The 16,710-nt window shown below is 35.6% G+C and overlaps 1 long non-coding RNA gene across 2 annotated transcripts; it reads left to right on the forward strand.

The window, feature by feature from the left end:
- The first annotated feature begins 6,087 nt into the window (after nucleotides 1-6,087).
- LOC125243576 lies at nucleotides 6,088-7,200 on the forward strand. 2 transcript variants are annotated; one of them, XR_007179065.1, is made up of 3 exons: nucleotides 6,088-6,489; nucleotides 6,666-6,773; nucleotides 7,027-7,200. It is a non-coding gene; the product is annotated as an uncharacterized LOC125243576 (long non-coding RNA). The 2 variants fall into 2 exon arrangements; XR_007179064.1 differs by lacking the exon at nucleotides 6,088-6,489 and having other exon boundaries at nucleotides 6,520-6,773.
- The last annotated feature ends 9,510 nt before the right edge of the window (nucleotides 7,201-16,710 follow it).

Consider the following 16,710-nt stretch of genomic DNA (forward strand, 5'->3'; position numbering starts at 1 on the left):
TCCCCACAAGTGCTTTATTTTGGTCAGAAACAGGTTTTTCTACCATTTAAAATACAATAATGTATGCAAAACTATCAAATATTATTATATTATAAAAATATATAATGAACCCGTGGTGTTGTGTCACTGGTGTTACCTTTAACAAAAATCTCTTATTTTGAAATAAAAATCACACTGTTGACATCACTTGACTACCTTCTTTCTATTTCCTGAAGATCAATGAAGAAAGGCCAATGGAAAGTCCACTGTCTCTTTTCAGTTATCAGAAATATTAATTAGAAATTTGTTTAGTTGAAGTCACTGGTGTGACCTACTTTATTGTTAGGGAATTTTAAAAAACTAGAATACAAATGGATTAAACTACTTAATTTAGTGAATATACCATGATTGACAACATGTGGATTGATACCTTGCAGCAGCCATTTTGTAAAATGTTTTTTTAATGAAAATTGTCACTGGTGTTACCTGTTTAAAATATCTTATTCAATTTTTTCTTATTTTATTTTAAATAAAAGCTTATTCAAAGCTATTTATTTAGTTCTTTTGCATAAAATAGCACTAAGATTACATGATTGTAACTTTTCTTTCTCATTGTTAATCCTCCTTTGGTCAGATATGGCTAAATTAAGGGTATTTGGCTAAATTGTGTGCAGCGACTTTACAGACAACATATTTTACAGACAGTTTTAAAATGTTGTTTATGATCTTTTACTGATTGCTTTCACTAAGTGTCAATGATAAGTCTTTGATTGTATACCAGATGTAAAAATTTAGTCCCATCTACTTAATTCTAGTTGATGAATATGGATCTTTGGTCTTATGTATATGTCACTGGTGATTCATTTTGTCACTGGTGTTACTGTTTTTTGTCTGTCACATTAAATAAAATGTGTCATATGTAACATGATAATAATTTTACATTTATTGAATTATGCTACACTCAAGAATTAAGATTTAACCCTTTCGCACGTAAGTTTCAAATATTCTGGCTGACCCCCCAGCGTGAGTTTTTTTAAGGTGACCGTTATTTAGAACAGTGTTTCTCAACTCCAGTCCTCGGGACCCACTGCTCTGCACATTTTGTATGTATCCCTTATTTAACACACCTGATTTAGATCATCAGCTCATTAGGAGAGTCTGCATGAACTGAATTGAGTGTGTCAGATAAGAGAGACAAAATGTGCAGAGCAGTGGGTCCCGAGGACTGGAGTTGAGAACCACTGATTTAGAACGTATCACTTTATGGTTTCCATGGTGACGCGTCATTGCTTGTTACGTGACACACCGCAGCGCTGTATGACTGATGATCTGCTTTCATTTAATTTTTCCTTTTTTATTCAAAATATTCACAAATTTGTTAACTATAGCATGAAATATCTAATATTCCGATTGCCAAATATGTGCAAGTGAATGTGTTTTTGCTGTTAAAACACCTTTATAACGATCGCATTAGTTGAGCCATATGAGCGATGGGCGCCGCCATGTTAGTTTGCACCGCGCAGAGAATCGGATCTGTTGGATTTACAACCCGTGAATTTACCCACTTCTCCCGAAATACATGAAAGTAAGTGTGCCGGTGAACTGGGGAAGAATAGAGTAAGCTTTTAAGTTACTTTCACAATGTGTATCTGATATGAATTAAACGTGTTGTCAAGTTATAATGGAAAGGGTTGTTATTTCCGCTTCTATAGTCATCATTGTGTATTTTACAAACTCTAAATATATTGTTTTGTTAGTACTCATGTGTATTTAAATGTCTGAAACCTGAAATGAACATTATTGGTTGAAAACACTGCATATATGTGATATATGAAAAGCGCTGCGCGCGTCCGTCTCTGGTTTAGCGCCAGTTAAAGCGAGCACGCACATTTGAATTTGGCAGTTGCCCAGCTAACCAAAATACGTGACTGTTACTTAACTGCAACGTAATTTGGTGACCAAACTTTAACTAGTTACGTTGTGGCAACCGGAAAAGTGAAATTCCCGGATAAGTTGCCACAACGTAACTTTGTGACGTTGCCAGTTAGTAACTGCGACGTCGTGGCAACGTTGTGTATCAATAGTTGTGTGCTGGTAATCAGTTGGTAATTTTTATCTTTATTTGTTTTTCTATGGGCGGACATGCAGTAGTTTAACCTAATTTATGTCCTCATTTGCCCAAACTAATTTAAAGGCTATTCCAACAGCTGTGAATGATGAATGCAGACCTCAAAATGAATTAAATTCATTTATTGTGAAAAACACACAGAACATGATCAAAACTCAAAATAAAAATAATAAAATACACTCAAACTATAAATAAAAACATATAGCCTACAGCGAAACATAAAATAAAAGCATTCAAGACGTTTTGCACTCAGTATTATTAAAAACATATGCTATGCTAGCGTAACATTTTGCTAAACATATATTTCAGACGATCAAGGAAAGATACCATATAATCACAGAGGTAAAAATATTAACAAAAGTACTTAGTAGACTGTGGGTAATGTTACTTAACCAATCTGACGCAGTTGTTGAACTTATTGCTATAAAACTGACGAGAAACACGGAGAAACGTTGACGCTGTCCTCTCCAGCAGCTTGAATGTTTTCCCGGTTGCCATGGCAACTCTAACGCCACCAGCACTAACGTAAACATAACAATAAAAAAAGGTTTTGTGTCTTTCCAAAGTTAACTTTATACATTTTTATAAAAGCCATTTATTCGTTGTCACCTCGGAAAAATAAATTCTTCTCTCAGAAAAATTAACTTCACTCACTTGTCAACATACTATGGGCGCGCGCGCACTCCATTTGTGGAGGCGCGCGCTGTATGTCACGTCACTATATAAAAGCAGTCATCCATATTCTGACTTAAGGGACATTTCAGTCTTGTGTCTGACGTTTAATTACACATTTTAAATGGCAAATTCTGTTAATAAAACATATAAAGAAGGTGTAAATGATGGTGGTAATGAAATCACCAGCACATGACATTGCTGTTACGTTGCCAGTAAGTCATGGAATGACCATTATATTACCAATAGAGTACGTATCTGCAACGTCCTTGGTTTTCTTATAACGTTAGGAGATCGTACTGACGACGTTGTGATATGCACAAAAAAAAATCATAAAACTGTCTTTTGTATTCATAAAGTCAATGTGTAATATAATATTGTGTTCCCCAGCGAACGTTACAAAGCGGACCTACTGCGGACCTAAACGGACGTTCACAACGTCCCTTGTTTGCTGGGTAGCTAGACCCTCCCTCCTCCTCCTCCTCCTCCTCCTCCCGCCCCCCCTCCGTGCTTCCTGAAACAGTCACGAACGCGCATTTAAAACCAGTCTTGTCGGTTATTGGCTGGAGCGTGTTTATTATGTTTTGTGGTCCAGGCTGCAACAGTTTGTTTTTATTGCCGTTTTCGGAGCTTGTGGCGACTACAGAGACCGCGTTTTTTTACAGTGTGTTCAGGGGACAGGCAGCTAGCGGAGAGTGAGGAGATGTTTGCTGTATGTGACAAAAAATGTTTTGGCCTAAAAACGCGTGACATCACTTCCCAGCAAACATTCGGACGTCTATTGACCGTTGAAAAGACGTCCGTCCGACACGTCCCGTCATGGTTGAAAAATATGGAACGCGAACGGGGCCAAATGTCTTTAAACGAAACGCGTGACTTTTGACCGTGTCAACACGCACTGTTTGTTCGCGTTAACGCGGCAATTTTTACGTGTTTCTTTTGTATGTGTAGACATGCACATTCTTATGGAAGGCCAAAAGGGCCAAATACACGTGGATTTTAACACGTCAACAACACGTTAAATACGTGTATTTCACGCGTATTTAACGGATATTTCACGTGTTAAATACGCGTGAAAAATCAACGCGTTAAATACTTGTATTTGACGTGTAATTCACGCGTGAAATACGCGTTAAAAATCAGTTTGAACGGGTCATTGTCATTGGCTGCTGAGAACTTGGGTCAAACCATTTTCTGTGAGCTTAAGGGGGTGTACCATTCATTTACTAAGATGCCACCACCCAGCAAACAAGGGACGTCCCCCGGACGTTGTGAACGTCCGTTAAGGTCCGCGTTTGGTCCCCTTTGTAACGTTCGCTGACGGACGTTCGGGGGACGTCCGCGTTTGGTCCGCTTTTTAACGTCCGCTGGCGGACGTTCGGGGGACGTCCGCGTTTGGTCCGCTTTTTAACGTTCGCTGGCGGACGTTCGCCGGACGTTCGGGGGACGTCCGCGTTTGGTCCGCTTTGTAACGTTCGCTGACGGACGTTCGGAGGACATTCAAGTCCTTGCCAGTTTGCGAAAGTCCTACTGACGTCCCTCATCTGGTATTTCCATAACAACACTTGTAAAAAAAAACAGCGTTGCCTTTTATCAACAGACCTTACACCTTGAAACTCAGACAAAGGGCAAATGAAACTAAACCTACTGGATTTAAAGGAGGTTGTGTTCCTTAAAAATCCCTTTAAACATGATAATGGATTTACAGAAACCATGATTGTTTTGTTGTGCAGGTTGATATTATGGTTTTACTTCAAGTAAAAATAGTAGTTGAATTCGGGTCATTCTACAGAAAAGTCCACTTTTGGTATGACAAAATGTCTTAAAATGTATTTCTTTTTCTAACGTTTAAACTTAGACCACATTATTATATTACACATTGACTTTATGAATACAAATGACAGCTTTATGATTTATTATTATTATTATTATCATTTTGTGCATTTAAAGACAGCATGTACCATTTTTTTTGTCACTGGTGTTACCATACTTCTCTGGCATTTTAAACATTTTTATGAAATGATATTTCTCAATTTTTTTTCAGCACATGCAGTCAGAGTTACAGAAAAAAAGATAATGAAAAAAATAAGGAGATTATGTGTTTTTTTTTTTCAATCAGGTTAGTTAAAAGTGATTGAATTATGCTAATTTAATTATGCATGTATTTGCTATAACAATGGAAATATTTGAAAAACAGTCATAAACAAGTAATGCAATCCTTTACATCTTAATTCTTGAGTTTAGCAGAATTCAATGAATGTAAAAGTATTATCATGTCACATATGACACATTTTATTTAATGAGACAGACAAAAAACAGTAACAACAGTGACACAATGAATCACCAGTGACAGATACGACCAAAGATAGCCTACTTATTCTTCAACTATAATCAAGGAGAGGAGACTAAATTTTTTACATTTTTTATAGAATCAAAGACTTTTCATTGACACTTAGTGAAAGCAGTCAGTAAAAGATCATAAACAACATTTTAAAAATGTCTGTAAAATACGCTGTCCGTAATGTCGCTGTTTCTCAGCTTCTCAGTTTAGCCAAATACCCTCAATTTAGCCATATCTGACCAAAGGAGGATTAACAATAGGAAAAAAAAGTTAGAATCACATTATTTAGTGCTATTTTATGCAAAATAACTAAATAAATAGCTTTGAATAAAGTTTTTTTTTCTATAAACAACACCAGTGACAGTAACACCAGTGAAATTTTTCATGAAAAATGTTGTCAATCATGGTATATTCACTAAATTAAGTAGTTTAATCCATTTGTATTCTAGTTTTTTAAAATTCCCTAATAATAAAGTAGGTCACACCAGTGACTTCAACTAAAAGCTTCATATGAAATTATGATTTTCTAATTAAAATTTCTGATAACTGAAAAGAGATAGTGGTCTTTCCATGTGTCTTTCTTCGTGGATCTTCAGGAAATAGGAAGAAGGTAGTCAATTGATGTCAACAGTGTGATTTTTATTTCAAAATAAGAGATTTTTGTTAAAGGTAACACCAGTGACACAACACCAGGGTTTTTTATATATATTTTATAATATTTATTCAGCATTTGTTTTTGTTTTTTTATGTCATTTACATAATATATTTGACAGTTATGCATACATTATTGTATTTAAACCCTGTTGCTGAGCTCAAAATAAAGCACTTTACCACATGACTGTGGGGACAAGCACTTCTGTGCTGTTTGGAATTTTTATAATTAAAAAACAAATACTGCCAAATTGATGCGCAAGAAGGTTTAATTGTTCAAATATTGTTTCATATTAAAATATTAAAAAAAAAAAAATTTCAATATAAAAAAAAAAGTGTTTTCAAGTGTAATATTTCTGTAAAGGGACAGAAAAGTTGACTTTTCTGTAGAATGACCCATTCATTGTAAAATGAAGCAGTAACTTCAACCTACTACTAACTAATTAAAGATGTCATCAGATCATGTGTGCTTTCAGCAGTTATCATTTTAAACATCAAAATCATGATGCCCCCCAATAGTAGGCTACTGAATATAAGATGTGGGATAATATAAGAATGGGACATTTTATCCAAGTCATCTCAATGGTAAAAAGTGTCCCAATCACCCTGAACTGGAGCTCTAAAATAATGTTATTGACTTCAACTGATGAATGCAGCCAAAGAAAAGATGAAGAATGGAAAAGCACTTTGCTGGCAAAGAAATTGGAAAATAACACAGGTAAGACAATTCCTATACCCATAATACCTGTCAAACATGGTTTTATTAAAGAAAAGTTATTTTAAAAAATTACTTTAATTTTTACACATAAGAAAGGTATAGCATGTGGCAAAAAGTGTAATATAGCCACACTGTGAGATACAAGCAAGTGACGATCGAGTGACGTCATTCTTTAGGTTACGCGCATGTATCCATGGCAACGCTCGGCTGCGTCGACAGTTAACGGTCCTGCCGGTGATTTTCTCAGATGAGGCCTTGAGTTTTCTCTTTCGTCGGTCGAAAAGGTATTTTTAAATTTTAGTTTAGCAGACATTAGCTACCATAACCACTGTTTATCTTGTAAAGTTTAAATTATATGACAAGATTACATTTACAAACGTTTGCTGAAGTTGTTGTCCGTCGCGGCTGACCGTTACGGCCTATTTTCAAATGTACGCTAATCTTGGTCTCACGAATCCAAATTGTCAGTAACAAATGTTTCTTAATAGACAAACGATACCTGAAACATTATTGAATGTGTTCATTTTGTCGTTTTAGGTTAGAAGCCATCGAAAAAACTGCCATCGGACTACCACAGCTGACAACGAGAGACGCGCGTGCACAACTGCATAACACACACACACACACACACACACACACACACACGGAAAGAGCACAACAATTATGAAACTGCTCATTTATTATAAATAAATAAATGTATTTTTCTCCTTACAACGTGTTTGTGTTCTTTTGTTAACCTAGAAGTAAAATAAAAAAACAATAAGAGGACTTAATCGAAAGTCCCCTAAACGTCCCGAATGGCCGCTGAACGTCCTGTGAACGTCCCCCGTGAACGTCCGGAGGACGTCTTTGCGGACGTCCCCGGGACAGCCAGAGGACCCTACACATGGACGTTCGGGGGACGTTCGCAGAGGCCATTCAGGGGACGTTCTGGGGACCTTTTTTTTGTTAGCTGGGATTTAACATGCTAGATCAGCTTATTCTGCCTTTTTATTTGGTTATTTTTGTATAATCTTTAGAAATAATATATTTAAATTGCCGTTTAATGAAAAAATAGATTTAATTTTCCCACTTATGCCTTTTTTTCTTTTTACAACGCCCTTACCTTTACTGACAATAAAATGCAGCATTGTAAGCTCACTAAATGTGAGTATGCTCTCATATGACCTGCAAAGTTTTTTCTCAGGTGTGTGTTGGGGTGGGGACACATAGGCTAACTGAAGTGTGTGACTAGAGATGATAGACCTGCTGCACAGTTTTGTTCTAAAGAAATAGTGCAGGTTAGTAATATAATTTTAAACTGATAATAATGTAGATGCTCTCTCTGTGTTTGTGTCAGAACATGGTGCGGAGCGCAAGCTCAAACCTTTGTGACATACTGTATCAAAACTATGTGAAATAAGTTATTTCTAGTCGAATAGTAGTAGTTCATTTAAGCCAATAGTGACTAATCACATTTAAATTCATTTAATTTCTTAAATACTGGAGAGAATAAACCATATCTGTGGAGTCTTGGGTATAGATATAGTAGGCTAGCGCAAGCATAAACCTTGCATTAAGAACTGGCAAAAGTAATGATTATGAAAGTGGCAAAAAACAGAAAGGAGACATTTTAATTGTTTACTAATAAACTAATGTTTTCTGAATCAGTGTCGGCTGCAAAAATTGACATTGCTGACTCTCATCATCTCCGCAGAGATGCACATTTCATTCGGATTAGGCCTACATAATCAGAGAGTAGCCTATTTCTTTTCGCTTTAAATTATTTCGTTTAAAAGTAGACATTTATATATATATTGTAACGTAGTTCGTATATACGGGAAGAAGGAGGCGGGAACCGGCGAACATTCAACATAAATTTTAATAATAAAATAACCAAACAACAAAACGAAAGTAAAATACCGGCAGACCCTTGCGGACGTCTGCCGGCCACACAAACATAATAAAACATAAAATAATATCCAGGCCTGGTCCTCTCTCAATCTTCAATGTCGTCGCTCCTCCTTTTATGCTTCCGGAGCTCCTCCGTGAGGGACTCAAGGCCGGTGCGCTTCACAGGTGAAACTCATTATCACTTGCGTCACCGGCCTCGCGCCGTTCCCTCGCCCGCCCTGCTCGTCACACACACACACACACACATATATATCAAGCAGCCCATACGCAGTTTCGGTTCATTTAGCTATAAGGCGCGCTCCAGGGCTCTATGATGTATCTTAGCTCTTAAGAGCGCTTTCTATGAGCGAGGTTACGAACGCTCGCTGCATTTCCACGTGCATTTCCCAAAAATGCCCTTAACATGAACGCGCTCTACGTGCTACTTAAGAGTCGCTGTCCATTTCTCAAGTGTCCTTTAACGTTTAACCTAATCGTCACCTGATGTGGATTAGAATAAATAAATAAATAAATAAATAAAGCTACCTTTCAAAAAGATTAAATTAATGTTCTTCTGGAGGAGGTAGAGCTAAACACGATTTCTTTAAGCTATACATATATATATATATATATATATACATCAGAGGTCGCGTTAACCGAAAATTATCCGTCATTGACGGAATTTTTTTAACATTGACGGAAAAATCTGAAGGCCGTCCGTCACATTGACAGATTACACTGAGGGTGATCTATTGTAAATTGTAACTAATTCACACCCCTGTTCAGTTGGTGGCGAGTGCGCTCCAATGTAGCAACAGAGTACTGGATCCAGAACAAAAATGAAACTGGCACGAATCTTTTACTATGTGTTTGATAACGCACATGCAAGTACCCAGAATCTACAACGATATATTACGCTACAATAAAGAGCGCCAAAACGGTATTTATTGCTTGAATTTTTTAATGAAATGGACAGAATTTTAAATCTGAGACTTTGTTCCATATCAAAAGCAACACAAAGCTTTAAGCCATATTGCGATTTATTGGGTGGGAGACGCACTATGTAGCTACTGTTTATTCGTCAACTGAAAAAGGCATATAGCCTGGGAATCGATATTGGTCTTATGAATGTGACCAAAACAGCAAGGAGACATTTTAATTGTTTATTAATAAAGTAATGTTTTCTAAATCAGTGTCGGCTGCAAAGATGAAATTGACATTGACTCTTATCGTCTCCTCATGGACGCGCTTAGAGAGAGAATGAGCATTCCATTCGGTTTATTCTACATAAACAGAGAAGCCTATTTCTTTTCGTTTTCAATTATTTCGTTTTCGTTAAAGTAGATATTTCATGCTTTCTATAGAGATATTTCTCGTGTATGTGAGGCAAGCAGCCTATACGCTGAGTTTCGGTTCATTTATGTAAGCGTTCCAGTTCACACGCCAGTGATCGCGCTGGCACATGTCATGATTATATTTTCTACTATATTTGCTTCTTACTTATTACATCCAGGCAATTGGTTGATGAAACATTGATTAAAATTAAGATACAATTTTTAGAAAACGAAATTCACTTTAAAGAAAGGCTTTCTACAAAACAAAACTTAAGTGAATTTCGTTTTGTAAAAATTGTATCTTAACTTTAATCAATGTTTCATCAACCAATTGCCTGGATTTAATAAATAAGAAGCAAATATGTCTGACAATATCATCCTGACATGGAGGCGCGGGCGCGATCACTCGCAGGTGAACTGGAGCGCGCCTTATAGGCTAAATGAACCGAAACTCAGCATATAGGCTGCTTGCCTCACATACATGAGAAATATACAGAAAGCGTGAAATGTCTACTTTTAAACGAAATAATTCAATAGGCTACTCTGATTGTGTAGGCCTAATGGAATGAAATGTGCATCTCTGCGGAGATGATGAGAGTCAGCAATGTCAACATCTTTGCAGCCGACACTGATTCAGAAAACATTAGTTTATTAATAAACAATTAAAATGTCTCCTTGCTGTTTTTTTTTTGTCACTTTCATAATCATTACTTTTGCCGGTTCTTAATGCAAGGTTTATGCTTGCGCTTGGGTACTATATCTAGTACCCAAGACTCCACAGATATGGTTTATTCTCTCCAGTATTTAATAAATTAAATAAATTTAAATGTGATTAGTCACTAATGGCTTAAATGAACTACTACTAGTCGACTAGAAATAATTTATTTCACATAGTTTTGATCCAGTATGTCACATAGGTTTGAGCTTGCGCTCCGCACCATGTTCTGACACAACACAGAGGGAGCATTGTACATTATTATCAGTTTAAAATTATATTTGTGTATGACTAAACTGCACTATTTCTTTAGAACAAAACTTTGCAGCAGGTCTATCAACTCAAGTCATACACCAATCTTCTTCAGTTAGCCTATGTGTCCCACCCCAACACACACCAGAGAAAAAACTTTGCAGGTCATATGAGAGAGAGCATACTCACATTCAGTGAGCTTATAATGCTGCATTTTATTGTCAGTAAAAGTAAGGGCGTTGTAAAAAAATAAAAAATAATAATAATAAAAATGCATATGTGGAAAAATTAAATCTATTTTTTCATTAAACGACAGTTTAAATATATTATTTCTATAGATTATACAAAAATGACCAAATAAAAGAGCAGAATAAGCTGATCTAGCATGTTAAATGGTGGCATCCTAGTAAATGAATGGTACACCCCCTTAAGCTCACAGAAATGGTTTGACCCAAGTTCTCAGCAGCCAATGACACTGACCCGTTCAAACAGATTTTTAACGCGTATTTCACGCGTATTTAACGTGTATTTTACGCGTGAAATACACGTCAAATACATGTACTTAACGCGTTGATTTTTCACGCGTATTTCACGCGTTAAATACGCGTATTTAACGTGTATTTTACGCGTGAAGTACGCGTCAAATACACGTATTTAACGCGTTGATTTTTCACGCGTATTTAACGCGTTAAATAGGCGTGAAATACACGTATTTAACGTGTTGTTGACGTGTTAAAATTCACGTGTATTTGGCCCTTTTGGCCTTCCATACATTCTGGTCGTGTTAAGGCGTCAGTTGTCGTCGCGTTACATTAGTACATGTAAAGACGCACAGTTTTTATGGCGCTCCAAATGTTCCATTCGGCGACGAGACTGACTATGGCGCGGGATCAGTGCCAAAATCAAGCTTCCGAACGACCGACCGACCGATCGAACGTCAAACCGAACGTCTATCTGAACGTCTTGTACTTTGAACGTCTAACTGAGCGTGTCGACCCACGTGACGACCTGACGTGACGCGTCTTGAAATTAACTGGTTTTTAACCATGTAAGGTGCCAAGCTGATGTGTAAAGACTATAAATGTACATTACAGGCATGAAAGTATGTGTTTTACTAGCATATAACTGTAAAAAACATCCTAGTCTTAATTTGATCCGTACAATCATGTTAACTGTTAGCTTTATTGCCTACTGTACAATATAGCCTATACCAGTCCATCAGACCTCTTTATCCTACTTCCCAGGAAATCTACAGAATACCAATCAGGTAATGTGCTCCAGGACAGCCTTTAGTGTGGGCTGTTAAACTAAACTCTGCTGGTCGTGTCCCTGCAGGAACTAAATTGTATAGCCTTGCTTTATACACCTTTTTCCACCAGTTACTTTAAAAAATAATAATTAGTTATAGTAGTTACTTCTCACAAATAGTAGCTGAGTTAGTAACTAAGTTACTTCATTCTCAATTACCAGGGAAAGTAACTATTGGGTTACTTTTTAATTTTCTTTTTTCAAATATGTCAAATAACTTGGATGCCCTAATATTAAATATGTTAAATGAATGAAATGGACACTAAATAGAATAAAATATTTTTATAAAACATTGTACCTAATCTACACTATTTTAATGTTGCTGTGGGGCAACGTGAGAGACAACTATCAAATTCAATATATTATTGTAAATATTATCATTACTATGGAACAATAAAACACAATAGATGGTTTAGAACTTTTAATATTTATTGCACAGGCTACAACTGGCCAACAAATAAGTCTAAAAATAAATTATGCTTGATCCTTCTTGACTTATGATCCGCTCTTATTCACGACATGAAATTTATCTGTACTGTAGGCTACTGTTGGTAGCCATTAAAGAAAACGTATTTCACATTTATGTTTAAATAGGCCTATTATAATGTTATTTTTTAATTTCATCTATTTGATAATGAAAAGTGAACAGCATGAGTAAGATGCATCATATGATGCCAATATATCGGGAGTCATGAAGTGGGTCAGACATGATTTTGACCACTTCTTTAAGTTTTGTTTTGTAGAAAGCCTTTCTTAAAGTGAATTTCGTTTTGTAAAAAATGTATCTTAATTTAAATCAATGTTTCATCAACCAATTGCCTAGATTTAATAAATAAGAAGCAAATAAAGTAGACAATATAATCATGACAGGCGCGGGCGCGATCACTGGTGCATGAACTGGAGCGCGACTTATAGGCTAAATGAACCGAGACTCAGTATAGTCTGCTTGACTCACAGACATGAGAAATATATCTATAGAAAGCTTGACATGTCTATTTTTATGTAGTCAAATTGGTGTGGTTCTAAAAACAAAGTATGGTCACATCAAATAGGCCTACTGATTAAAAATAAAAGAAAGAAGAAATTGTTGTTGTTGCAGGGGCAGTATTTTATAATTAATTTATAATTGTTTTATAGGCCTAATTATAAATAAATAGGGTTAGGGTCTCAATAATTTGATAATAAGCATTAAGGAATCTTGCAGCTATTCTATTTCTATAAGTTAAATAATATGATCAAGTCACTGCTCTGTAACAAATTAGAATGAAAAAAAATAAATTGTAAAAGTTTTTGGCCAATCAAATCAAACTTTAGGCTACTGTTTACAAAAGACGAGGTCGAATTCCGATGTGTGTAGATGTAAGAAGTAGATGTAAGTATAAGTATATATCTGATTTAAATGGTCAGGATATTTTATGCAATATATCAATAGCTTATTTAATTTAGGCGTAGCTTTAGCATTTCGAAAATAGAAGTCTGTTCCTAAAACTTTTAATGGGAGATGGAGAAAATGTTCGTGGAATGTCTCGTTCTTTTCCAAATTAGCCGTCCAAGCGTGTGGAAAAGGATACAATCGAATCATGAGTTAAATTAAGGTAAGAAAAGCACAAACGTGTTACAACGTGTCTTTACACGTAAACAACACGTTGGGAAGACGATCGGTTACTCGCACTTCCGACCGATCGCCATAGGAACGCGTTAACAACACGTAAGCACGTGTAGGAACGTGTTACATGAAATAAATATATGATATTTCGCTAGGTGGCGACAAGTGTCTGATAAAATGTATTTTATGTATCATTGTATCATTTATTCAAGAGATCAGTTCAAAAACTCAAGGCTGTGGAAATAAAGTCTGTTGTTTATCCTTTTGATATTTCATTTTAAAAAGTGACTGTCTATCGTGTTCGGATCTAGCCCCTTACATTTCCCTTCATTTGTAAAATTCAAAATTCACCTCTGCAATTCTTCAATTCATGACACATTAAAAAAAGTCTAATAGAAATGTATAGAAAATATGCTTGACACTTGACAGTTTATGGCAACTAGTTCAACCATTTTGCATTAAATGACTCATGCAAGGAACTAATGTTTTAAGGAGTAAAACTATTCATCAGGGAACAAATATCATATTTAATCTAAATGACAATTGATGAATTAGGAAACAGCAGACACACAATCAATTGCATGACTGTACCAAAGAATTTTCATTTTTTTTTTCAAGAGAATGAGAAATTGCTTTTATGATAGCCTAGTATGTATTTTTCATGTCTGATAATAAAATAAAAACACAGCAACACACTTCTACAGAATGTAAAGTATAAGTTATATAGACAATATATTTTCTAAAAGGCATGCCTCAATATTGACTTTTGAGCTCGGGTAGGCTACATAGCCTACCTTTAATCAACCAAATCAATCCTAGTTTTTATTTGTGTGTGTAGACAGATAATTTTACAGATAATTAAAGATAATTTTGTCACCAAATCTCATTCAACTGAGATGAAGGAAAGAGGGTAAGAGCAACTGTCCACTAAAGGAACTGTAATGTTAAACTTTCATTCAAAAACATTTTAAAGGCTCTCCTGAGGCTTCACATGATATCAACTGAATATTCTGTTGATTTCATGGGAAAAAGGATAAAGAGATTCTGATGATATACTATATAGGCAATTACAATAATTAACAATTTATTAATTTAGAGTGTCTTGCATGGACTGTGAACATTGCAGCAGGAAATAAAATTAACAATAACAACAAGTTAGAATGATAATATAGGTCAAATTAAGAATATAGAATATCTGTGGACAGTCTGCTTTTTGAAACTAAAACAATGGAGGAGCACATGGATTCAGGAAAGAAATATGTTTGTGTTAGTGTTGTTTTAGATGTGTATTGCCTGTAATGTCCAGGATTTAGTATTTAGGTATAAAATATCTTTATTTAGTGCCTATAATGTCCATTTATAGTCTTTATTATCAAATAGATGAAATTAAAAAATAACATTATAATAGGCCTATTTAAACATAAATGTGAAATACGTTTTCTTTAATGGCTACCAACAGTAGCCTACAGTACAGATAAATTTCATGTCGTGAATAAGAGCGGATCATAAGTCAAGAAGGATCAAGCATAATTTATTTTTAGACTTATTTGTTGGCCAGTTGTAGCCTGTGCAATAAATATTAAAAGTTCTAAACCATCTATTGTGTTTTATTGTTCCATAGTAATGATAATATTTACAATAATATATTGAATTTGATAGTTGTCTCTCACGTTGCCCCACAGCAACATTAAAATAGTGTAGATTAGGTACAATGTTTTATAAAAATATTTTATTCTATTTAGTGTCCATTTCATTCATTTAACATATTTAATATTAGGGCATCCAAGTTATTTGACATATTTGAAAAAAGAAAATTAAAAAGTAACCCAATAGTTACTTTCCCTGGTAATTGAGAATGAAGTAACTTAGTTACTAACTCAGCTACTATTTGTGAGAAGTAACTACTATAACTAATTATTATTTTTTAAAGTAACTGGTGGAAAAAGGTGTATAAAGCAAGGCTATACAATTTAGTTCCTGCAGGGACACGACCAGCAGAGTTTAGTTTAACAGCCCACACTAAAGGCTGTCCTGGAGCACATTACCTGATTGGTATTCTGTAGATTTCCTGGGAAGTAGGATAAAGAGGTCTGATGGACTGGTATAGGCTATATTGTACAGTAGGCAATAAAGCTAACAGTTAACATGATTGTACGGATCAAATTAAGACTAGGATGTTTTTTACAGTTATATGCTAGTAAAACACATACTTTCATGCCTGTAATGTACATTTATAGTCTTTACACATCAGCTTGGCACCTTACATGGTTAAAAACCAGTTAATTTCAAGACGCTGGCGTCACGTCAGGTCGTCACGCTCAGTTAGACGCTCAAAGTACAAGACGTTCGGATAGACGTTCGGTTTGACGTTCCATCGGTCGGTCGGTCGTTCGGAAGTCTTTGACGTCTTCTGGACGTGAACTGCACATCTTTTCTGCAGGTCCATGAACGTCTAAATGCGTCGTCTTCTGGACGTGTAACTGCGTCATCTTCTAGACGTGTAAATGTGTTGCTGGATATTTTAAGTGTATATATAAGCCTGATTATAAAATAATCACACACCCACTGTGTAACATCGTGAAAGGCAATTAATTACGTCTTGAGGTTTAACTTGACAAAAGGTTAAAAATCGGTCCAGTCAGACCAGTACATAAAAAAATCACGTGTACATCACAAACAAGAACACATTATTTGTGGAGATAAGCAAAAAAGAAGCATATTCTGATTTAGCACATTTTATTTTTTGGAACGGTTTAGCATCTGTTAACCAACCCTCAGGTGCTCTTCGGTCATTTCTGACCGAAGAATTTTGCGTTTTGAATTATTAAAAATCACTGCTTCATCGGAACGTTACGAAACTTGGGGACTTTTGTGGCATTTGGGGTGTGAACACACAAAAAAATTGACGACATGATTCGAGCATGCTAAGTGGTCGTGAAAAAAATAGTAACACTGGTGTTCTTCGGTCAAAAATGACCGGCCCATAGAGAATGAATGGGAAATTTACAAAAAAAAAAAATTTTTCATGAATTTCTGTCTGTACAATCTACAAATCGGCCACGATTCTGAAAAAAAGTACACAGCAGTAAAGGGGTGACACTTTAGAACATCAAGAGTGTGATTTAGACACACCC

The sequence above is a fragment of the Megalobrama amblycephala genome, linkage group LG13 (assembly GCF_018812025.1).
Source record: "Megalobrama amblycephala isolate DHTTF-2021 linkage group LG13, ASM1881202v1, whole genome shotgun sequence".
NCBI lineage: Eukaryota > Metazoa > Chordata > Actinopteri > Cypriniformes > Xenocyprididae > Megalobrama > Megalobrama amblycephala.